This window comes from Parasteatoda tepidariorum, chromosome 7 (assembly GCF_982258835.1).
Source record: "Parasteatoda tepidariorum strain Cologne lab strain chromosome 7, Ptep-v5.0, whole genome shotgun sequence".
Lineage (NCBI taxonomy): Eukaryota > Metazoa > Arthropoda > Arachnida > Araneae > Theridiidae > Parasteatoda > Parasteatoda tepidariorum.
In genome coordinates, this window is record NC_141761.1 from 27,411,201 (window position 1) to 27,438,568 (window position 27,368).

Here is a 27,368-nt window from a genome sequence, read left to right on the forward strand (position 1 = left end):
AAGGATTTGTTACTGTTTTAAACAGAATTATAAAATATTTTTAAACCATTTTTAAATAGATGGGGCAGATAAAATGAGAAATTAAATCAATTTAAGCACTGTATTTTTTTAAAAATAAAATCTGTTTGATAATGAGTCTATAACCATTTCCGAGAAGCTCAATGCTGTGATAAATTAACATTCTGGGGAAAGAAAATATTGAAATAAAGAGTCTAGTTCCCACTACTCCAAACTAAACCGGAGCTAACAAGGGAAACTAGGGAAGTGTGACTCGCCAATTTTGAAATAAACTAGTGGGATGTATGCCTTATGAGGAATAATTTTAGGGGACAACATTCGTTTCGGCCCATAGAAGGTCCTATGAGAGATAAAAAATAATTCAATATATAGAAAAATCGGTATTTTATTATTTCAATGCAGACTATTAGTTATTGTAATTGCCTCATACTCCAATTAATTTTGTGGTATATTCACGTACTATATAATGCATATTTATTGTCAAAATTGATTTCGAAAATTTTATATATCTGTAGTTTTTCAGAAAAACCCGCTAGGTCAATTTAAAAAAAAAAAATTGACATCAAATTTTTAAAAAATTTTTTCCCAAAAAATTTCCAAATTAATTGGAGTATGTAATTGCAAATCAATTAATTAATTAATAATTAATTAACAATTAATTAATAAAAAATTAATAATTAATTAACAATTAATGAATAAAAAAATTAATAATTAATTAACAATTAATTAATAATTAATTTTTGATTAATTTATTAATTAGCAAATTAATTAATTATACAATTAATTACAAATTAACTGGATTATGAGACAATTACAATAACTAATAGTCTGCATTGAAGTAATAAAATATCGATTTTTCTGTATATTGAAATATTTTTTATCTCTCACAGGACCTTCTACGGGCCGAAACGAATGTTAATTAATTTATTAAGTAGCAAATTAATTAATTATCCAATTAATTACAAATTAATTAGATTATGAGACAATTACAATAACTAATAGTCTGCATTGAAGTAATAAAATATCGATTTTTCTATATGTTGAAATATTTTTTATCTCTCACAGGACCTTCTATGGGCCGAAATGAATGTTGCCCCCTAAAATTATTCCTCATAAGGCATACATCCCACTAGTTTATTTCAAAATTGGCGAGTCACACTTCCCTAGTTTCCCTTGTAAGTATTTTTCGGTAAATAAATTGGCTCAATGAGAATGAGAAAGTAGACATCGTTGATGACGTAATAACCCGCTATATTAATGCTGAAGACCGTACAGATATTGATTTTATTGGAGATAAAAATAATAAATGAAGAAAAAAAACTATTTCTTATGCAGAAGAGACAGCAGCTTTGGATGTCACACATCGATTCATGGAACATCAACAAGAAGTTTTATCAGCGAATTTTTCATTTATATATTTATTTTTTATTCATTTATTATTTTTATTTTATTTGCTTATTTTTATTTATTTTTTTATTTGTATTATTTTTATTTATTTATTTGGTTATTTTTATTTATTTTTTTATTTGTATTATTTTTCAAAATCCGGTGTGATAATGCATTTCAAAAAAGAAAAACAATAAAAAAGCAAACCACAATAGATTTTAACAGAAAATGAGATTGCAATTCTGTTAAAATAAAAGTTTTTTTTTTATTAAAACTTAATATTTCTTTTAAAAAAATTATAGTTACATTTTATTTTTGTAGCACTTTTAATTTTTGTAGAATCCACTTTAAAATTGGTTGTTTAATCGGAGTAAGCTTCGGTCCTGATTAGATCGTATTATTGAGACTCTACTATAGTGAAAACTATCAGAGGACATACCAGACTTTTCGAGAAATATCTGTTTTGGGAAAAATCTATTTATAATTTACTGAATTTGAAAGAATAGGATAATGGTTTTTTGGAAAATCTTAAATACCCTAAATTTCAGGGAGTTTAAATTTTAAAATTAGCAAAATAAAAAAATCAATGACTCGGTTTATTTATTTATTTTCAAAAAAAAGCTGTTTTATGATAAAATAATTTGTGAATGTCCAGTTTTTATTTTAAAATATTTTGTGAAAGGTCAGTTCGTACCAAAAACTATTTTGCAAAAAATCTGTTTAATAATAAAAAAATGTACTTAGTCCACTGCCAGATCCAAATTGCTCTTAAAAGGATCCCTTTCATATATTATTAGCGAAATATTTTCGTTTAAACGGTTACCTGTTTCTTGAAAATTTAAATTATTAGCCTGTATTGTAAGCTATCTTAAACTTAGTAAAACAACTGTTCCAATTTCTGAAGATCATCTAAATTTACGATTTTAAATTCAAAACAAACTTTTTAATAAACTTTTTCTAACTTTTTCATTATATGTCACGAATCTACTAGCAATATCTGCGAATGTTATAAATTTAAAAAATTCGGAGACGTATAAAATAAAGGTAAAAAAAAAAAACATTTAGATAAAAAGAAATTTTATACAAGATTTCTGCACTCATGCATTGTTTCTTGACAAATATTTTTAAACTCTCGTACAATAAACAGAAATTTATTAAAAATCTAATTACATGCAATGGTTTAAAAAGAAACTCGATGTAACAAAAATTAAAATAATTTTATCATAAAAAAATGCAAGTTGAAGGACAACACGCTTTTAAATTGTGAAATATGTTTTTTTGCAATTATCAGACAAAAATGATTATTTTAAATAAAATTGGCTTTTCCTTGCTTTATTAAAAAAAAAAATTTTTTTTTTTGAATCTAGGAAATTACACTTTAGAAATTGATATGGGAGGGTCCCTAAAGCATCTTTCGTTAATTGAAATATTTTTTATCTGAAAAGTTTTTACCATTGGTAATAATATTTGCAAAAATCAATTTTCTCTTTCAATTTTTATAAAAGTTTTAATTAAACAGCTAAAAAAATGTAAATATTTCAAAAGAATTATGAAAAAAAAATGCTCGTTAAAAGCATTTTCTGCTTCAGATTAAAACAAATTATCAATAATTTTTTTGAAGGGATATCGACATTCTCCATCAGTTAAAATAGTAGAAATGAATTTCTGTTAAATAATTTTTTAAGTTCCGTCTTTACGAAATATTTATAATACAGTTAAAAACAAAATTTCAAGTTAAATACGTTACATATGTTAAAGAAGAAATTAGTATCAATCATTAATTAAAACAGTAAAAAGGAATTTTTTACGAAATTAAAATAAATCTTGCAAATATAATTTATACTATAGTTGAAACCGAAATATAAATATATTATTTATTTTCAAGGAAATTTCTTCATTAAAAACTGTCTTTTACCTTTTTCCCATCCAAATGTAAAAAGTAAGTTTAACTATTATATTTTAACGCATTTTAAAGTATTCCTTTTTAAACTAACAGTAAAGCATTAGCGAAAATATATCCTTCTTTTTTAAGAAGATATTGATATAACAGTTAATATAAGAAAAAGGTATTTTTGGAAAATTTACAAGCAAGATTGCATCGTGTAGAAATATTTTTAATCTATTTCAAAGTTAAATGTCAACTGGAATATATTACAAATTTTAAAAGAAAAATTAGCTTTCCTTACTATGTCAAAAATGCAATTATCGAAGTCCTTTATCAAAAAAGCAATTTTGTTAGAAGTACTGAACGTTTTACACAAATTATAGTGTTTATCACCTATACCTACTTGAGTCTAAAAATTTAAAAAGAAGAAAATTAAATAGAGATAATGCTACGAGTTTTTATTCGCTAATTAAAGTAGCCCAATACTGTACTTCGCGGTAAGCTAAGAAAATTTTACGATATTTAATTATTCAGTTAGGCATCATTAATGCAAATTGCATTAAACTATTGTATAAAAAGCTATACTTTGTCATTTTTCGATGATTAATTTTAACTCTTTATTGAGACATTTTTAGACATCAACACTAAATAAAGGGCAAACACAAAATGATAAACTAAAAAAAATGACTGTGGAAAATAGAAATTTGTTTGTTCACAATTTTGTAAAAACGCATAATTTTTTTTTTTAAAAAAGTCTTAAATTCAGTTTAAGACTAATCAACTTTATTAAAATTAAATTTCAATTCAATTTTAATAAAGTTGAAATAATTAATTAATTTACTTATTTAATTTTTTTAATCAACAATGTAATTTTTTAATTAATAAATTTTTTTAATTGATTAATTTTTTGAAAATTTAATTAATTTTAATTAATATTTAATTAATTTAATTAATTAAAATTTAATTTAATTTTTGAATTTTTTTTTAATTTGATTAATTTATTTTTTTAATTTTCTAAAAATTATAGTTGAATAATTATGAGAGCTGCTTGCAGAGAAGCCTTGATCTTTTGTGCGTGTCTTGAGTTGCTTCTTAGCTCCCCTTTCCATTGCACCGTCAATTCATAGCTCCTCTGAGCCTCGTACTAATGTCAATATTTCCCTTTCTATTGAATGCAGGAAAAAGCGTTTTTGGAAGCGAAAAACTTAAGAATCATTCAGGAGGGAGTCGCGGTGGCCCAGTGGATAGAGCGCTCTCATCCAAATTACCCGGGTTCGAATCCAGCGTAAGCCAGTTGATACGAATTTCGCCCCCGGTCCACGCTGACGACACTTCTATCATAAAATATCCTCAGGGATTCATACGGTAGATTCCTCTTGGCATCGAGCTAACCATGTGAGATTTTCTTTTTTTTCCTTCTCCATGTAACGCAAATGAGGGTTAGTTGCATCAAATGTTCTCCACTAAGGCTAGTTTGTCCCACTGCTTAATCCAGAAGTCCCCATGTCTTCTGGGTTTGAGTTCGAAATTGCGAGGCTATCGAGTTAGACATTGATAGTTATAAACTCAGAATTGGGTCGGTAATTAAACACAAGTCATAAAATAAAATTATATTATTCAAATGGTCACAAAATAAATAACAAATTTCAATTTAAGTTCTAAAAATTAACAAATTGTTTTCTTTCATTTATTATTATCAAATTTTTCTGTTTCCAGACATTTAGCATAGTTTCCTTTTTAGACGTAAGTTTCGTTTTGTTATTTTAAATTGGAACTATACTGAAATAGTAAATGCAATTATCGAAAATATAAAATCGAGACCAGTACACGTGTCTCGTAGGACACTTCAATAAAACAATTGAAAGCGCCATCTCCATTTTAGTTACCATATTATATTTAAGAAATATGTTTACAAAATATATTGCCCCCTTATGAACGCAATGTTTAATTCCTACCCACACGGTGCCGCCATTTTAAGTACTACATGATCAGAAAGCATGGTAAACTGATTACAAGGCCCATTATCATTCTTTATGGTAAAAGACATTTCCATCAAAATCTTAAAGTTGCCAGTTTTATGGTAAAATGATCCGTTCTGAAGAATAGACTAGAAATTTTATCTTGATTATTATTTTATAGTTAGAGAAGTAGAGTATAGCGTGACAACCTTTTTCTTCTGCTACATTTATTCCCATTGAAAGTTATATTTTACTGAATGAGAAATAAAAACTATAATTTTGAAAACATGAATTTCCGATAAATTGCATCCACTACGAACAGAAAAATTATCAATTGAAAGATTTAAGATACATTTTATTTTCCTAAAACGTTAGTACATTACTAATATTCAATTGAATATAAATTTAGGAAATTTTAGAGCCTTACATTAAAACATCTATGCTTAGGAAAAATATAACTTAAGAATTCAGTAGCTTATTTTATTCGCACGTGCTATGTATAGTTAACATAAATAAAACCTGTTTTATTTACGTTAACTATACATAGCACATTTAAATTGTTACTTAAGTTAACCTGTTATAAGGACACTATACCACGAGATCTACCGTTTATGGCGAATTTACTTTCCCCTCTATGAGTATTTGAAATTTAAGGTATAAAAAATATGAGTTCTGGTAAAACTTGGCTAAACTAGGAAGATTCAAATGAGGATCAAATTTTTTTTCAAAATATCAAAATGACCATGTCCTTTTGAACACATGATGAACTCTCTCCATGATGCATAACCTCTCGAGTAACTCAATCTAGATAAATTCTGAACTCTAACTTTAGCACTATTGTTTTGACTTTGATGGTTATGCCTTGATGGAATTCTTTTAGTGAAGTTTTAGATGACATATTTCAATAATGAGTGTGCTTTAAATGTAATTCTATAAACCTTTATTTATATTAATGCATAAATGCGTGCTTGTCATAGCTTTAATCACCAAACTCGTAATTTTAAGTTATACTTCTTATGAACATTTTTACCATTATCACAAACTGTTCTTTTATGTTTTTTTCTTCAGATTATTGATAACATTTCAATTATGATTTTTTTTTCCTAATTAACTAAATTTTTGGTCCCTAAAGGTGAACAATGAGTGTGAGATGCATAGGTGAGCTTGAATAAGGGACCTCAGAAAAAATTAATCATTTTAAATTTCAGGAATTATTGTAGAAACTTTAATGTACCTCATTATTTTGCAACTTTGTTTTCATAATTTTCTAAGACTTAAAGACATTTTTTAACAAGCTAAATATATTAATTTTTTTAACTTTTCAATTGATATAGTACATGGCCTATTCGTAAAAGCGACAAATTTATTATAACAAATTAAAGGATTAATTTTTGTTTGTTCATAATAGTGTCATCGATAATATTAATAACAAGAAACGAATTTATTCTTTGATCAAAAAATATATTTTTCAGCTCCTTATGGTTCATAGGTTAAATTATTGTAATCCCGTAAATTAGAAAAATAAAGATCCTGACTCATTTACGTGTTTATTTTTTATTTAATACCAAAAATTCCTAAAATAAAAAAAAATTTAAAAAATATATTCTTTTTTCCTTTTTATCTCTATTCAAAAATGATCAAATCAGTATATGTTCATTTATGTTAGTCTTCTGTAATTCTGTCATTAACTAACAGAAGCCTAACATTGAATTTTTACTTATGGCCTAATTTTGCGTCCATTTACCCTGAATATAAACTAAGAATAAATGAAAAGTGTATCAGTAAACCCAAGTTTTACAACAATTTTTAAATCTCTAAATTAAATGCTCTTAAAATGAAAGATGCCTGAAACTCACAAGTGGTCTTAGTAACTCCGATTGAATATATACTGTAAAACATTCCGATTCAAATTACGGTACTGTCTATTCATCTGTAAAATATATTCATACAGTAAAATATTATGCAGTAATTTTTACAGCTATACTTATTCAGAGTGATTCAGTTACTTTGCGGTCATTATCACTGTAAAAAGTACAATATATCAGATTTTTTGTTTTGCAACAAGTTTCGGAAAAAATGGATTTCACGGTAAAAAGTACCTTAAATGTCAGTATTTTTTACCGAAATTTTATCCGGAATTTTTGGCAGTGTACGGTAAGAGCTCTCACGTGCAATATTTATAAATAAAAAAACTTCGAAAAAATCAGACATATTTAATTTAATTGCTTAAATATTTTTTAAAAAAAATTTGATTATGAAAGTACATTACAAAGTTTCTAGAAGAAAAATTTGCTTTAGTTTTTTCATAACTCCTATCAGTTTCAAGCTGTATTTTATGGGAGTAAGTAGTTTTCCTCTCCACTTCAAATTAATAACATTTTATAAGAAACTAGGCAACTAAAAGCTTGAAATAAGACTTTCATTCTGGAAATATTCTTTTAAGATACAAGACTTCATTGTCACCTTAATACTTAACAGTTCATAAAAAAAATATTCAGTTACTATTTAAAAATTACTATAGGATAAAAATAATACATTTACTTATATAAGAAAACTGCTAGAATACCCATACTTAACCACTTTTAGAACTGGGTTCGAAAATTGACTTTTTTACAAATTACCTTTTTCACAAACTGTCCAAATTTCATGAAGCACACATAAATTATTTTGAAGTTATCAGACAGACACATGAACTCTTCGATTATTATAGATTTTAAGCAAACTGTTTTCATTTAACATTTGTAGTTAAACAGTAAATACAAAATAGCTATTTAATAATATTAAAGCTGTATAAGGCATATTAGGAATTAACTTCACACACAGTTGCTGAATACTTTTCTTTAGTGAAAACATTTGACTCGTTTTTATCGTAACCGAAAATAGAAATGAAAATTTTTAAAAAAATCATGTTTGTGAATGAAAAGGCATTGGTAATAGTACAAACTTATTTAGCTTAAATGTGTGAAATCAAATCTGTGTTAATATAATAAAAAAAATTTGGGAACTCTACAACTTGAACCTGAGGGGATTTATTTATCGACTATGTCAACCTTCATCTATCAAAAGGTACCTCAGGATAGAATCGAGTTAACATGTCTTATATACTAGTGATTTGGTATTTTAATATTTATAGTGGTAATTACACCCACAAACAAAATGTATTGATTTTCTTCTACCTTTAGTAATGTTTACATGTTACATTCAACTCAATCCCATAAATCATTAATTCGTATGCATTTGGCCACAACGTCCAATAAACCTCGGTTTCTTACAGAAACGCTGTAAATTTTGAAGCACCATTTTTTTTTCCTATTTGTAATAGCTATTTCAAATTGTTCTGATTAAAAATTTATTTTATGATTTGCTTCAACAATCCCAGCTTCAGAAAATTCTCCCCTAACCCTAAAGAGAAAAAATTCAACGGTCACTGATATAAATGATAATTTATCTTATATACGTCCCCTAGAGAAGGAAAGGTTTTACCCATGATGCAGAGCGCAGCGAATACTGCTTGTGACAAGTAAGCAAGCATCAGGTAAACTCTCTTGGAAGAAGCCTGTTAACGACACTTATTTTCCACATGGCTACAAACGAGTCAAGAAATATCGACATTATTTGAATAGGACAGACAGAAAGAATACTTCATTCTCTGTAAGTATATACTTTGTTTATGGCATTACTAATTTTTGGCAATATGTTCTTGAGGTAAATATTATGAATGATATACATTGTTTACTCGCATAAAAATCAAATTAATGCTTTTGCGGGTTTCGATAATGCTAAGTTTCGAAACAAAATATTTTTTTAAAAAAAAATTTTGATTCTTACTTAGTTATTAATGTTTATATGCTTCATCAATCTGAAATAAAGCAAAATGAATGGTTTATATTCAGATGTTCAGTATTTTTATGCTTTAAAAATTTGTTTCTTATGCAATCTAATGACAGTAATTTTCCACATTACTGCAAACGAGTGAAGAAATATATTGCCATGTATACATTATTTATATAAAATAGACAAACAGATTGCTTCTTTATTTGTAAGTATATACTTTATGTCATCACTGATTTTTGATAACATGCTATTGAATAAATATTAAGAATGACATACATTGTTTACTCGTATAAAAATCCAATAGTAGCGAGTTACAATAATTTTCGAAATTTTATTGTTTTTTTAAAAAAAAATCTCGGTTTTTGATAATGTTTATAGATCTGTCAGTTGGATATAAAAACAAAGACGAATTGTTTATGTTCAGTATTTTTACGTTAGAAAAACAAATTCACTCAGAAATTTTTTTTAAATGAATTTTAAAAAATTAGAATTTAGAATAATCTAATAAGTCTGATGATAAACCATGATTTTAAAATTTCCTATGCCAACTCTGATAGACTGATAAGCAATTTCAGAGGCATTTTGGGAAGCTTTTCATAGTTTTTACAGTCTAAGAAGTGAACTTTTAATGAACACTCATCATAAACTATTTATCATCCGGAACTTTCGTCCTGCCTGATGCTGTAGTTATGGGTTTAAATACAAATATATTATAAAATATGACACATGCTATATTTATAAAAAACTGTCCATACCCTATTAAAAGTAATTGGATCAGGACTCAAAAGTTTTACTCACTGCTTGCAGATTTAAATGAATACTTAAAAGAGTATGATAAATAATTTAGTTTTAACATTGAATAAATAGATTAACATAGTTTAAATTTAATAGAAATGTAGAAAATCTTTTACCGTTATTTTTTAATAAATATAAAATGTTTCAGTATAAATCAATTTCAGTTCAAATACAAATGTTAAAGCACCCTTGTCAAAAATGAACATTAAAACATACAAAATGATATCGCAAATTGAAATACGAGCGTGGAAAAACAAGAACTCTTACGAAATCTGACAAACCACTGTTGAGAATGGCGTGTGTACAGTGCGTAAAAAAATTAACCCCCAGAATAATTTTTGATCTAATGATCTGATTTTCATTCACTCTATTTTAATGTTCAAAGGCATAGTTTTAAATGTACTAATTAACTCATTCAGATGATTCTTTATACTTGATTTTTCATTTTGGAAATATGAGGGAAGAGGTGGTAGATACATTCTGGAAAATATGGAACCAATAACTACGGCAGTAGAGCAGTAAAATATTTTTATCCCTTAATGTTAATACCACACTTAATTCAACACGCTGCACTTTTTAAGCGAATCGATAAAATTTAAAATCCAGCTATCCAAAAAAAGAAATTCATGTAAAAATATTTTTTTTAAGTAATTTCTTGTGTTTTTACTTAAAAATAGTCAAAATATGTTTCATTGTAAGATTTAAAAAATTTTGTATCATTTTAAAGTATAATATTTTAAATGACATAATATAAAATTTGATAATGCAGTAAATCTGTCACTTTTTCAAATTGCGTAGCTCAGAAACTATTCCAACAATTTCGTTGAATTGTTAATCTAATATTCTATCTCTTAATTAAAAATAAGAATAATGTATGGGTGCTTGCTTGTAAATTAGTGAAATCGTCACCTTGTGTACACTCGTATGATTACGAATCATCATCAAACCATATTTTCTATTTTTTGAGCCATAATTTGGTTTGAAATTGATTCAACCTTAATTAAGGTATTAAATTGAGCAATGTTTAGGTTGAACCTGAATATGGTGCAATCAAGTGTCAGAAGAATTATAATATGTTTTAATTTAGCATAATGTTATGGATTGCAAGAAATTTAAACTGGTTTATGGTTCAATAAACTTTAAAATTTCTAAAATAATATTTTTATATGCATATTTTGTACATATATTTTTTATATTATTTCTTAAAAAAACAATAACCTGTTACACTTATAATCTTATATTCTGATCGAAAATTAAATTCATACAAAGAGAGAAATTTTTTTCAGTTCGATTGATCGAAGATATATCATATAACCTAAGGATAACTAATATTTTCTCTAATCTTCAAAAGTAGAAAAATCTATTTTCTATAGAAGACGAGAGATTTTTTTTATTTTTTATTTTCTATAAGAAAAATGATTTTCCATCGAGTGCATAAATGTGCTGAATGAATTACAGTGGGAAAAAATCTTCTCAATGCATGCTTTAAAGAGTTGCATAATGTAAAAAATAATCGTATTCTTTCAACCAGTTAAAATATTTTTCAAAAAAGAATATGCAATCACTTCTGTCTCTTAATGCACAAAAAGTTTAACTTTCATGTAGAAAAAAAATTCCAGTAAAATTAACGTACTTGCTTCTATGATTTATGAAAATGTGAGTTTATTATATAACCTTATATAATATATTTTGCAGTCTGAAAGATGCAAATTTCTTTGGAAATAGTGCGTTTTAATCATAACATAACTCTAGATGTATTTTGTATTATTTTAAAAAATTTATATTTTTTACTAAGCTAAATACATAGATGAATAACGATGAACGTTCGACAGACAATGCACAATGTATTTTTTTTTAAAAATAAAAATTTTATAATATACATTTATAGTTAGATTAAGTGTGATACAATATAATGCAACAAGTAAAATTATAGTGTTATATTAGTTTATTAGAAAAAAATTAAAACTAAAAAATAATTAAAAAATAAAATTTTAAGGTATTGTACCAGACACACATTACTCAATGCTTATTAAACGAATGTCATTTCCTTCATGACACATTGTATTAACCCTAATTTATGCTTTGAGAGCAGGTTCATTACATTTTTAAAAAAAAAAATCCTGTTGAGATATGCTTAATCTCGTAGAAATCTCCAATGCCTAATCTTGCAGTAAAAGTTTACACAATATTTACAAATGGTTTGAGGATGCAAACCTGTAAATTTACTTTGCTTGACAAGAAGTTAAACTTTGGTTTAAATCGCTGCACATATAACATTTAATACTGTTAGAAAATTCCTAACAGAATTTTCATTAGATTCATAGTTAATCTTAAGTTGGAATATGCAAAAATGGACGTCTTTCAAAAAGTGCCGATCGTTAAGGCACGGTTCCCAGCAGATCACCGAAGTCAAACAACACTGGCTCTGGTTGGTGTGCGGGTGGGTGACCACTTGGTTCAGTCTGCGTAGGGACCGATGGTGTGCGGTATGGGTCCTCGTTAAACTGTTCTACCGTAAAGTACTCGACTTCGCGTGCAGGTCGTTCGGCTACCGAAGCGGGGGTGCCATCCTCTCTGCAGAGGATTAAAATTGTGATGGCTTGTCTTCGGATCATTCTCAGGGATGTTTCCCAGACCGTCCCCAATAGCCCATTGTGTGCAGCTCTAGTGCGACGTAAATTAACTACAACAACAACAATCAAAAAGTGTGTTAAAATATTTTTTTTGCGTGCCGCATTTGTTTTCATTCGGATATGACATTTACTTCTATTTTTTTGAAAAACAAAAACTAAAAAAGTTTCAGTATCCTAATTATTTTTCTAAAATCTAATAAATAAGAAAATTTTAATTTTTCTGGAACTTTCAGAAAACTGCTTTTAATTTGAAATAACAACAACAGGACTTCAAAGTCATATTTATCAACACACGTTCAAACCAAATTTAAATACAGTTGTGCTGATGATTTTATCTATTTACTCGATGATGATTTTATTTATTTGCTTTATTACGAAGATATTGAAATACCCCTTATTGAAATGAAACTATTTTTAAAAAAGGATTTTGTGTTCGAATGTGTTTCCAATTATCAAAATTATTAAATATATGGTGTTACCGAAATTACTTTGAACATAAACTGATAAAAATGTCTAGAAATATAGGCAGCCTTCAGAATTCCGTTATAAATAGAATTAAAAAAAATTCAATTCCTGATCATTTATAATAATGGTAATAAAAATTTATATTTTTGCACCCCACATTCCACTGATTCTTTACCAGTTTTACCCACTTCCGCATTTTATTGAGCAGATCACTGAAAGAATGACCCATTTTGTGGTGGAAATGGCCATGAAGAAGATAAATTAGTTTAGCACTCTTGCTCATCTAAGTAATATCTAGTAATAGCTAATTTAAGCATCTTATCTAGTATTGTTCAATGTCAGAGTATTGCAAATGGTCTTGATATCGGTGACCCGACCCCTTTCGAAGCTATTTGTTCCGTCATTCCTCCGAACTAATTATTATTTCACTTTTCCAGCATCTCATAACCTTTTAAGATGAGAAATACTATCATTCCTTCACTTTTACTTTTTCTTCTCCTTATTTTTTTATACGAAAGAGGCACTACACTTCGGTAGGTTTTGATAACCATCCGTCACTTGCAGAACAATTGCCATAGAAATTTAAATTATTTCTTAGCTCCTTTATGAATACAAAAAAGAATTTTTTAAGTTAAAATCATTGAAGTCTTCAATCATTGTTAATTTCATTTATTTTTTAGAATGAATAAACGTTTATAAAAATTGAGAACATTGTTTTTAATGTTTTCCAGAAAATGAAAAAAAAAATTCTTTTTCGAAATTTTGTAAGATGATACAGATTAAAAAAAATACTTTCCACATTTCATAGTATTTAACAAATCGTTCCAAACTTCAATAGCTACTTGTATTATAATGTGATGTAATAGTATACAAATAACACTTTTCTCAACTAGTTATTTAAGAAAAATTGCACTAAATTGAAATACTTTGAAATTTACGTTAATAATTTTAAATTATCAAAAGATTAAGAGTCAGAAAAAATATTGTTAATTGACACATTATTTATAACAATACTTTTTTATAACGTATAAAGTGCATTAAAATTCAAAAATACTTAAAATATTAGTATATAGTATAAAATATAGTTAATGAGTGTCTTATGAAAATAATTATATATATATATATATATATATATATATATATATATATATATATATATATATATATATATATATATATATATATATATATATATATATATATATATATATATATATATATATATATATATATATATATATATATATATATATATATATATATATATATATATATATATATATATATATATATATATATATATATATATATATATATATATATATATATATATATATATATATAAATTTATATATCTGTATATATAAGCATAAAAAATTAGCGTCACAATTTACTTAAAAAATATTTTATCGATATTCTAATACATATTTTCCTAAACACATTATTCACTTTCTATGTGGTGATGACATGGCATCACTTCCGCTAAATTACATGGCAAGCAGAACATCAATTTTATTCGCTGATTGGCTGTTCTATAGTCTGTGTAGTTCCTATGACACCTCATTTCAACTTTCAGAGCAGGTAGTTAATGGAAGAACTCGTGGAAGATGTAGCAAAAAAGACACAAGAAAGAGAGAAGAGATATTACTCATATTTTTACTTCTAGAGGGTATTTTTTTAGTTGTTTTTTTGCCGTAATTGTGGAAATAAATTATTACTTTCCATTGAAAGAGATTATACAGGCTGTGATTTTTTTTTAAAATTTAAACAATGCATTTTTTCTGAAGCAGTAAGAAGTACGTTTAAAAACACAGGAAATAACTATGCTAAGTATTATAAATATTTCGATTTACGGACAAATAGAAACTTAACTTTTAAACCATTTAAAAAAGAGCTAATTTATTAGTCCTTACCGTTAATTAAATATGTGTTTGCAAAAAATAAATTTGTTCTTAAGATCTAATCCAAAGAGTTTTTAAAAAGATACATTTATATTGTTGAATAGAAATCCAAATTACACTAAAAAGAGTAAAGTACAATTTTCGATTCAATAAATTTTGTAATGAGTACTTCTTTTTTCTCTCAATCTTTCTAAACTTTCTAGCATGCAAATATTATAACTTTTCCAGAAAAGTGATAAATATCTATTAAACGTCTTGAAAGATATATTTAGCCTTTCAAGATTACATATTTTTGTAACTCTGACTTTCATTAACGACAATTGGGCTCCCCCCTATCTTTTATCACTCACCGTGTCACAGTATTTGACAGCAGATACTTTACAAAATAAAATGTTTTCCTTTTTTCAAGTATGAACATCATATAAACTGTAATATTTCAGTCATGAAACCGTATTTCAGAACTTTAGTTTGCCAGTTGCTTTTTAATGCATATTTTTTTTCTTTGAGTCAATAACGGAAAACGTTTTTAAGCCAAGAATATATGTCTGGTTTCCAAGCTATATATATACTATATACACTGCACATTGAAGGAACACTAAAATCACGTACAAAACTATAAGACAAATACCGGCACAAATAACAAAGTTAAATTACAATGTTTTTTTTATTTAGTATTGTTCGGAGCTCTTTGCAATGAATTTATATTATTAGATTTAGCAAAGCACGATTCTCAGTAGCTCATACGTTTAAATTCAAGATTAACTGCATTCGCTATTATTTGATGTAATACTGTTGCTCTAAGCACCTTAAGACATTTAAAATTTACCACAATCAAACTACTTTCTCTTGTACTTATATCTTTAAGGGGCCGTAAAAACCTATTTCTTCAGTTTATATCATAAAAATTTACAGTATTGGTGCAGCTGTTATAGGCACCAAACTTACTTAAAAAATACTTTGTACCTATATAAAAGTATATTTGGCACTTACCGAAATTGCATAAATTTCCAAAATACCAGCAGTACCTACAACAAGAATTAAACAACATTGGTTTCAATGATACACTCTATAACAAGAAAATCGACGCACCAAGAAAGAGTTGTCCGATTGAAACGAAAATTGGGGATAGGAAGACAATGTACAGAATAGTAAATGATTAAAATTTCAGAGCAACTGAATAATTTATTGCAGAGTTACAGTAACAAGTTCAATAAGGTGTTGACCCGCCTCTAGCCTGAATACAAGCTGCCACACGGCGTGGCATGGACCGATAAAGCTCCCGGGTGGTCTCTTGCGGTATTTCCTGCCAAATTCGATCCAATTGTCGAACGAGGTCATCAACATTCCGTGCCAGATGCAATCGCCTTCCCATCATATCCCAGACATGCTCGATGGGAGAGAGATCTGGTGATCTGTCAGGCCAAGGAAGAGTTTGACAAGCTTGCAGACAGTTCATAGTAACACATGCCGTATGTGGTCTGGCATTGTCCTGCTGAAAAACCAGCCCATGGCGCTGCAAAAGGAACGGTAGCAAACCAGGTCTTAGGATGTCGTCAACGTACCGCTGTGCAGTAAGTGTACCTCTAATGACGACCAAAGGGGTCCGGCTGTCATAGGAAATGGCACCCCAGACCATAATGCCTTGTTGAGAGCCGGTGTGGTGTGCAATAGTGAAGGCAGGATCCCCCCTCTGCCCTGTGCGTCTCCAAACGCGTCTTCGATGATCGTCAGGACACAGTTGGAATCGGAATTCGTAGCTAAAGACTATACGTCCCCAGTCGGCATCATTCCAGCCATATCTGTTCAAAACATTCATGCATACGAAATTTCAATGCGATCGGATGATTGCTTCTTGGTGCGTCGATTTTTTTGCTATAGAGTGTAGTATGGCGATTCTTACGGTTCTCCATAACAAATAAATACATTTTCTGCATTAATTTTGTTTTTTTAATAAACAGCTTGCTTCTTATTTCAATTAGTACCTAATAATAAACATAATTAATCATTTTTGACGTCTATAATTTTTTACCAATATTTTTTACGTGTTCTTAATTGAATTAGCACTATTTCTCCATTAATTTGGCTTTATAGTAACTATTGCCAAATTTAATTATCATTGTCATCAATGATACTATTGGTGTTTCCTTGCGTTCATCCTCAACGAATCAGTACCATTTCTAGATTTATTTCGATTTTCCTTACAAACCGTAATTCTGTATTGCAATTAGCATTGATTAGAAATTATTCAGTCTAATAGTAATACCTTTTAGCTGTAAACTTTAATTTATATAAACAAAATAAAATCAAATATATAATTTCAGGTCACCTTAAAAATATTAATTTAGACACTTAGTTCGATTTGCTACAATGATCACGCTGATCATTCAGACAATTTGGCATTACCAATAAAAACTAATGAAGAGTTACAGAACACGCAATAACCAACTTTTTATATTAGATCTAGGAAACATCATTGATGGTATTTTTTAATCCTTGACAAAACTGAATCACTTATAGTTTACCTCAAAATAATGGCTTCCGTTAAACCAATGAGAAAAATCCAATTTTTTAAATGTCTCTGAACTGGAAATGAAATTAAAAATCGAAAGATTGGGATTCATAAATTAGTTTTCAATTGTACTTATTAAGCCTCACATTGAATGTCGTGTTTATATATATATATATATATATATATATATATATATATATATATATATATATATATATATATATATATATATATATATATATATATATATATATATACATGGTCTTTTAGAATCTGCATTTATACTCGTTTAAAAATAAATCACATGGAAGACTGGAAGATATTAAAAAACATTGAAGTATGTTTTAAGCGTCTATACAATTATATTACAAACATGTCTTAGAAGAGGGTAATTTTATGAAATAATGTTTGTAATAAAATTTCTGCGCTTTTGTACCCGGTTTAGATTATAATCTCTCTATTTTGATGATTCTTAAAAGAAATGATAGTTTGGAACAAAAGCTTTTCCCAGTACGGATAAATTTGTTTTTATGCTTTGTATATGTCTACACTATAATTTTCTAATATTTTTTTTTTCAATATAAAAATATTTCAACAATGATTTTTTTTATCTTCTTTAAAGCTTGGATTGCTGTAATGATATTTCAACTTAAAATTTCCTACATAGGATGATTTTAAAAAAAATGCCATGCATGAGCCCCTGGAAAGCATACCATCAAAGTGAATGGAATAAAAAAATTATTGTAGTATCATAAAATATACACTCAAAACTAGTTTTGAAAATGATTGTACCAGCTCTTATAAATACAGTTTTAGTAATAACAATTTGTTTTATTGCATGGAAATAAATTTTTCATTTATAGGGATCATTTCGCGTTGACTTGCTTAAAGAAAATGAAAAATCCTACAGTTAGACTTTTCAGATGATCTTTAAAATTATCTATGTATGATTGTGAAGCAAAATAATGATGAAGCTGATATGCTTTCTAGATATACAGTATTTTTAGTTTATTTGATAATAATCCAGTTGTAACCACCAACGATGAAATTAAAGAAGCAAACTAAACAATAATTTAAGCAATCCTAAATTCATAACAATCAATGATTTGTTAACGATTGAGAAGAAAGATTTGTAGAAAATAGTATTACCAGTTTCTTTAAGAACAAAAAAAACCTATATTCAATGCGGTCGTGTTGGTATTAAAAAAAAAAGATTGTTTTAATCTTCCCTTTCCATTGGCCTAATAAAATAATTGATATCTCCAACTATGTTAAATGTTGTGAAACTTTTTAATTAACAAACAATCTCACCAAAAAAGATTTGGGTTGTTACGAAATATGCCCCCTAAAGAGCGACAGTGTGAAATTTTATCAATTGATATGATCGGTAGACTCAACTATTACAACTCAAATAAAAATATTTGCATTTAGTTGTTAACTATGTTGATTATGCTGATTATGTTGATTTTTACTTCTAAAAGTGTAACAAATGAAACATATACGAATTGTTTAAAGCAAATTTTTCACATTCAAGTTCCAGATAACACTTTAAGTGATAGTAATGCAGTGTTTACAGCATCTAGATTTAGAAGATTTCTTAGAAACTATAATTTTAAACAGTTATTAACTTCAGCTCATCATCCGCAAACAAATGGAAAAGTAGAAAAATCTAACGGGACAATAATCTCTACATTAAGATGTAAAATCAATGAAAATTCTAAAAAATTTCGTTGGAAAAATTATTAGAAGTAACACATGAATATAATTACTCCTCTCATTCTGTAACTTAATTTCCACCTGCTTATTTAATGTATGAGAAATTACTTTGTGATTCTCTTGTAAATCAAAAAGTTGATACTCCAGTTGATGAAGCAAGAAAAATAAAAATATCGAAGAGGTCTTAAAGAAAACTGAAATTCGTTATGACATTCATTTTTGCAACCTTATTTTATAGTTCATGATTTAGAAATTTGCGAAAAATTCCATTATCCTAACACAAGGAAATTAAGTTCGCCATATTTTAGTTCATATAAAATTTTAAAGAAACTTTCTGTAGTGTCACTTGAAATTGATAAACCTAATTTTATCAGAAATACTACATGTAAACAAATTGCGAAAATTTTATCCAAGTCAACAGTTTCAATTGTATGCAAAAAATCCACAATAGCTTTTCATTTAATGTTTTTTTTTCTGCCCCTATTTTTGGAGTCCTGTTATTTTTTAATTTTTTAATGCATTTATGCATGAATTTTTTATTATTATTTGATGTTTGAGAGTTATTTCGAAAAATTTAGGAAAAATTCCTAATTTTATTTGAAATATATATATGGTTCTTTGAAACGTGGGACTCCTCACATATTTCTTTACTTATATTTTCTCCTCAATATAAAGGATTAAGCATGAGTAAACAAATCTAAAACCCTATTTTTGTCGTCTATTTGGGAATATTATACCCAACTTAGACTATCAAACTTCATGAATGAATAACCCATAAATTTGTATAATTTTTGGAAAAAAGCATATTATTTTCTACAAAGATTTTTTTGTACTTTGTATGTAAATTTTAATGCTACTGAAATATTTTAAATGTTATTAAAATGTTATTTAAATGTTAAATAAACACTTCAATTAGATTGCTTGCATTACTTGTTAGAAATTACTTGTTTTTTTTAAATGTATTTCATATGTTATGAATAACTTTACAGAATATCTGTAAAAATACATAATTATTAATGGAATATTAGGTTAAACCAATTTGAATGATAAGTGAATTTAAAATTAGACTACAAACATTCTTTTTCTCTTCCTCCATGGACGAAATGAGTAAATAATATTTCAGTAACGATCTAAGAAGATCAAACTAAAATTGACTAACAAGTTGAAATTAACATTAAAAATAAAAATTAGAATATTATAATCACTATTTACTTTTATAAAAAGAAATAAAGAGAAAATACTTTACCTCTCTTGATAATTTCTGAAAGCAACGAAGTAATTAAAACAACATGTTTATTTATTCCAAACTATGCGAAAAAGCTTGTGTAGCAGAAGTTCTACTTAATTTCTTGATTCATGGACATTCTTTGAAGTCTTGCAAGTAAATTTTTTGAAGTAATTACTTGTGAAACTTTGGAAAACTCGTAGATTAAGAAGGAAAACTAAGAAATGTAATCAAGATGAATTAACTACCCGTTTGTTGAACTAACTGTAAAAATTTTACATTTTTTGTGCATTATCTCCAATAGCATTTTTCAGCCGTTAGTTTGAACTAAAGCAATTAAGCAATACTAGTTTATAGTCAGATGTAACTAAATACCACTGTTCTTTTGACCAATCGTCAACATTCAAATGAATTGAATTTTTTAATCATTTTGACCTGTTTAGCCTCCATTAATGCTGTATTGGATTTTGTTAAGGATATTTTTTTATTGTCAATAGGTATTGCTTGGTCAAATATAATATTAATTGTCACAGATATGAATAGTTTTTACTTCACATTAAACGGAAATTCAAATTTGCTGGGTTTTCCTTCATTTCCGCCCATACAATTCTTGACGAAAGAAAAAAGTTTTAAAAAAATGCACACGCATTAGGCACTTCAAATTAATATTTAATTGAGGATAAATAAAATCACTTAGGAAATCTAGCAAAGGTGAATCCTAAAGCATTGCAACATTGCCTTGCCGGATCAAAGAGAAAAGAATTAAATTTCGATTATAAGTAACAATCTCAAGTTATAATAAGGCTATAAAACTGGTTTTGATAATTTCACTTCTGCTTTTCTCACTAATTTTGATATTGTTTATTTTCTTGTATTAAATAATAATGTGTAACCCTTTATAACTCCCTCACCGTCCTTCAACTTCCTGATGGTCCGAATATGAGTCAAGGACAGTGATTACAGAACACCTTCTATTTAGGACAAAGGGTATGGAATATTCTACAGGGGAGGCATCATATCAGATAAATTTGCAGTTCTAATTAAGCAAAACTAATTACTTAATGTACTAAGAATAACTAATATGAGAAATTAAAATACATTTTCGACACACGATAAGTAACTAAAATTCAATAGATATATACCAATATACATGCCGTGTCTGTAGTTTTGTTAAGTTGAAAACTCTTAATATCAAGTTTGAAAAATATTTTTTTTAAACGCTGGTTTTTGTCTTCTTGCTAGAGTTGTTCAGAGTTTTGTCTTCTTGTTGTTTTGTCTTCTCGTAAGAGTTGTTAACTCAGACTTGATTCTACACAATTATGTGAAGAATTATATTGAGTTGTAATGTGTAAGTGGTTAAGGCATAACACCGTTATTGTATAGGGTGATTGCTTACTCCCTGGACTTGGTTTCAGATCCATTGGAATTGAGTGCCAACGTGTAATTAGGTAGGTACTTTCTTTGCGTTGACCTAGAGCTGCACAATGGGGTAATGTCGATCAAATATTCCTGTGGAAATGATCCGGAAGCATGTCATCCCAATTTTTATTCTCTACAGAAAAGATCTCTTTTGTGAAGCCGTTTCCTAAGTTTAGACATAGATCTGAAGGAGAAAGAAATTTTCTCCAGATCCCTGCATCTGTGGTAAAACTCAGTGGCCGACTACAGGATTTTCGATTCCACAGATTTTATGAGCCCGTATAGCTTTAAACTGAGCTTTGAGCACTATGAGCACGTATGGTTATGAGCTTTAAGCTGAGTTAAGGATCGGACCAAAGTCCATTTTTTTAATATGCTGATCGCCCTTGGAACTACTGGATTGATTTTAATAAAACTTTATTTAACATTGACATTTTTTCAATATGTAGCTTTTAACCCGAGTTAACTCGGGTACGTATATATTGCAAATATTTATCATCCCGAGGAAACTCGGGCTGAATTTGTCAGTACATTTTGTTTTACCATTTTTGCACTCGGTCGGAAACAAAAAAGATAATCTGCTGTGATTGGAAGTTTGCCAAACTTTATTTGGGAGTTTCGTTGTTGGACTGTGGGACTGCAAACGTGTTTTGTGAGATTGCATATACGATGGTTGTTAAAATAACATAGCAATAAGTGTAAAACAAAATGGCGTATTCTTTCACTGACGTTTGAAAAGTATCACTTTGTCCCAAGTTTTAAGAGTCATCATACAAAGATTAATATTTAATTTTTTTCATTCATTTGCCCGAAATAACTCGGGATGGTAAACTGATTTTAAATCAAAGGTTTATTACGCACAAAAAAATTCAAATTTCAACTTAAAACTTGTGCATTATGTTTTGTTTTAGTTCCTTGTACTTATTAATAAAATAAAAAGATATGTTGATTTTTTGCATTTTTTTTCAAAATAATTGGTTAGTGAAGTGGTTAATAGGTACTTTTGCATAATGGCATAATGCAAAAAATACCTGATACAGCTACAAAATAGAAGCACGCACATGCGAGACATCTATCGAATAGTAGAGAGATTGATAGGGGTATGCCCTCTTTATAAAGGTGTACAGACCTTAAATCATGATTTCATACAAGAAATAGGACTGTCCAGAGTTTCCTGTGGTACTTGGGTACTTGCAATAAATCACATCACATAATTGTGTCTAGTCACATGGTTGTGCACTGCGTGTTAACGTTAAAGCTTTAAGATTTGGTTTTAATATCACTCAAAATCAATTTTAAAACCAGATATAATTGGATACCTCAAAGTGACTTGACGTGTGCGTGTTGAAAAAATTGGCTGACCCAAACGTAACGTCACTTGTAAGTATCCAACTTTTTCCACCCACTCACTAACATCACATTCATGCTCTGGATGGTGGTCAAAAGGGCATGCTGGATTTACTTGCTCTCCCTACATCATCCCATCTATGAGGCTAAAGTCTGATCAAATTCATACGACAAATGCTTCTTTGACTTTCCAGAAAACCGTTGACCAGATGAGCTCTATCGAGTAGATGCGTTATCGTCCATTGAATGCAATAAAAACAACCTGCACCACTGAAAAGTCTTGAGCCACATACCTTGCAACCTGTCAAAATGTCTCTTTCAAACATAATCCCGTACAAATTTTTAGCCATACCCTCAGACTATAATGAATGTTAATCATGATATATAAATATTAAATGTCATTATTATTATTTTTTTGCATTGGGAATAATTCCTCCAGCTACAATTTGTGCACAATTGTTTTCCCCGACACCACTCTCCCGATTTTTACGCAATTCCTACTTTTAATAATCCGTTCAAGTTTATAATATTTATAAAAAAAATTTCATAAAGAAACTTAATAAGCATTACGCTATACAAAACTACGTAATCTTCTCGAGAGTAAATTTATGGATATTTTTATTTTGCACGAAAAAAAAATATTTCTACTCTCAATCTTTAACATTGAATTAATAATTCAGTCTAATTTCTTTTTCATCGCCTCAAAGTAGACCAACATTATTTATCCAACTAATAAGTAAATACAAATTGTAGAGATTTTCTAAATAAATGAAAATCTCTAGGAATTAGAATCTTCCTCCTGACGTGAATGGATAAAGACAGGAGGGAGTAATAATTTATTCTGTTGCTGGAAGTCTTAACATCCACTGTGTATACGATAAAAAATTCAACAGTTTGCGAACGAAAACTAAAAGATAAACTACTGTTAGAAAGTTTCTAAATAACAAAGGTTAAAGATACGAGTCAGGATACAAATGGTCGAAAGTGGAATCACCGTTATATTACAAATTCTTAAACATATTATTTCAGTCTATTAATTGTACTTACAATTTTTTAAAAAAAATATTTATATCTATAAGCTGACAAAACACAAGTTTGCAAAATGAAATCTGCGTATAAATTACTTGTGATATTTAAATGACTGTAGTCATAGAAAATAAATGCTTTATATAAGTTTTAGCTAACTTCTATTAGTTCGTTGATTAAAATGCATAAATCTAACGCTGCATGGCTAAGCCATTAAGCAAGCTAAAATTTTTAATCAATATACTAATAATTAAAAAACTTAAAGTTATTACTTATTGAAATAATATTCAAATAATGTTACTGATATTTCATAATTCCTAAGGGAGTTGTGCTGCTAAACTTGCAGGTATAAAAACATTTCGCATACGAAAATTGAAAAGAATTTAAAGTGATGGGAATTCGCCTTTTAAATGAAGAAACATTAGGTGACAATGAATTCGAAACATCTAAAGTTACCGGACAACAATAAGATACATCTGAAATATTTGTCTAATAAAAGTAACAGTTTTTCTACAGTCTAATACTAGTTACAGTCTAGTAAAAGTAACAGTTTTTTCAATTCCTGATTTGTAACTTACGTTTTTGTAAATTATCTTATGAAAGCTATGCCCTTTTTGAAATGAACTAAGAAAATATTATTTATTTTTACCTTTCCTATTTATTTTAGCTTATGCACGCTACTAGAAAGTTTAGTTAAAATAAATTTCAGACTCATGAATATCCAACGTCAAACAAGCGTGCAAGTCCAAAAAGAAAAGGAATCTAAATGAACTTTATCTATCTGTCTATCTATCTATCTATCTATCTATCTATATATATATATATATATATATATATATATATATATATATATATATATATATATATATATATATATATCTATATATATAAAAATCTCTTGTCACAGTTTTAGTGGTTAAACTCCTCCTAAACGGCTTGACCGATTTTGATGAAATTTTATATGTATATTCAGTAGGTCTGAGAATAGGTTTATAACTAATTTTTTTTCATTTTTCGGACAGATTTAACGTATATTTTAAATATATCTTTATTTAATCGTATTCGGATCCAAACTAGACGTGGAAACATAACAATTAAAAAACAATATTCAAGCACGTTGCAACAAGTCATATTAAACTCTAATACTTATGCACGCCCTTAAAGGAAGAGCATCAAATATATTTGCAAGTATGTGTATAAAGGCAGTGATATAGCAGTATTTCGAGTTGAAAATACCAATGTGACAGCTCTTCCAGTGAATTGGGTATAATATAAAAAAAACACAACTACTTCCACTTAGTAGGAATAACATTTACCATGACGCAATGCTAGATTCTATGCCATTATCCACATAAATGCCACTATCCACATAAATCAATTATTAATCAAAAATCGAATATCAATTACTTTTCTTTATAATGCAATAAAATCTGGCGAGCAGCTATTTAAACGATCAAACACTTCGTTTGTTTATTTGTGGCTTGAAGTTAGGCTCGCAGAAAATGCCGTTCATGGGTTAAATTTAGTAGGCATAACACAACCTGTGACGTAGGCTATAGTATACCCAATAACAACGACGAAATAACGCTGTACCAAATAGGCCGGTGCATCAGCTCCAGTGAAGCTGTTTGGCGTATCTTTGGATTCCCAATTCATGAACGGGATCCAACCGTTAGTCATTTTAGCCGTTCATCTTGAAAACGGTCAGAGCGCACATTTCACGAACGAGACAGCGATTGACCGAGCTACAAATCCACCGAAAACTACACTCGCCAAATTTTTTGAATTGGGTAATCGTACAGATGCTTTTGGCGTCTTTGCACGAGCATTACTCTACTCAGAAGTACCACCCTATTTCACATGGGTTCAAAAAAATGGACACCCCACAAGCAAGGCACACCGGTTGATGCATGTCCCGGTTTATTCAAATCAAACGCCTTGGGGAGAATATTTACAGTCAATCCAAGGCAGACTGAGTGCTTTTATTTTCGACTGTTGTTGGTTAATTACACCGGCTCATTGTCATTTCAAGATATACGTAAAGTCGATGAACATCAGCATCCAACGTATAAAGATGCATGCCTTGCACTCATCTTGCTGGAAGACGACAACCAGTGGGAATAATGAAACAGCATGTATGCTTGCTGAAACAGCATTGAACTGTACTGCAAAGCAAATTCGTCTACTATTCGCTATAGTATTAACTGCATGTTTCCCGGCCCGTATAGAAACGTTATGGGATAATCACAAAGATTCGATGACTGATATACGGTATCAACATCGCACACGTTGCAACGATCTAACGATAACATTCAGCGATGCCATGTACAATGAAGCACTGATTGCTATTGGGGATCTTTGCATTATTATTGCCAACTTGCCACTCAGTCATTTCGGTATGCCTTCGCCAAATCGAAGTGCATCTGATTTATTAAACACTGACATGAATCGTGAACTTCAATGCAATACGATAGAAATAGCAGCGATCGTTACTCGCAATGTTCCACTAATGAATGAGGAACAAAGGAACATTTATGACCGCATTATGCTCGCAGTTTCGGCAAGACAAGGTGGATTTTTTTTCCTGATGCACCAGGTGGAACTGGCAAAACATTAATTATTTCGCTAATTCTCGGTGAAATACGATCAAATAATGGCATCGCGTTGGCCGTTGCATCATCTGGCATTGCTGCAACTTTATTGAACGAACCAACGAATTGAATCTGTAGATGCAACAGTTATTGCCAGGTAACTTGGTGACATATAAATCCGTTGATGCAGTTTGCAATCCCATTGAAGCTGCAAATTTTCCAACAGAGCTTTTAAACTCATTGAATTTACCTGGCATATCACCGCATAATTTAGTACTCAAAGTTGGATCTCCAGTTATTTTGCTTCGTAATTTGAACCCACCACGGCTGTGCAACGGCACGCGATTAGTCGTTAAAAAATTAATGAACAACGTCATCGAAGTCATTATTTTAAATGACAAATTCCGGGATGAAAGTATATTACTTCCACGAATCCCTATGATACCCACAGATGTGCCAATTCAATTTAAACGCATTCACTTCCATATAAGACTGACATTTGCAATGACAAGGCCAAGCAATGTCTGTTTGTGTCTTAGATTTGAGCACACCATGTTTTTCACACAGACAATTATACGTGGCATGCTCTCGAGAGGGCAAACCACCCAGTTTAATTGTGTTAGCTAAAGATGGAATGACAAAAAATATTGTATGCTCCAT

The 27,368-nt window shown here is 28.7% G+C and overlaps 1 protein-coding gene across 1 annotated transcript in view; it reads left to right on the forward strand.

Annotated features, from left to right (window-relative positions):
• Window positions 1-8,749: 8,749 nt before the first annotated feature.
• Window positions 8,750-27,368, forward strand: part of LOC107439992 (uncharacterized) — a 29,005-nt gene continuing 10,386 nt past the window's right edge. Inside the window, exon 1 of the mRNA XM_016052748.4 lies at window positions 8,750-8,898. The gene's annotated coding sequence lies outside the window, so the exon portion shown is untranslated. The remainder of the gene's footprint in view (window positions 8,899-27,368) is intronic.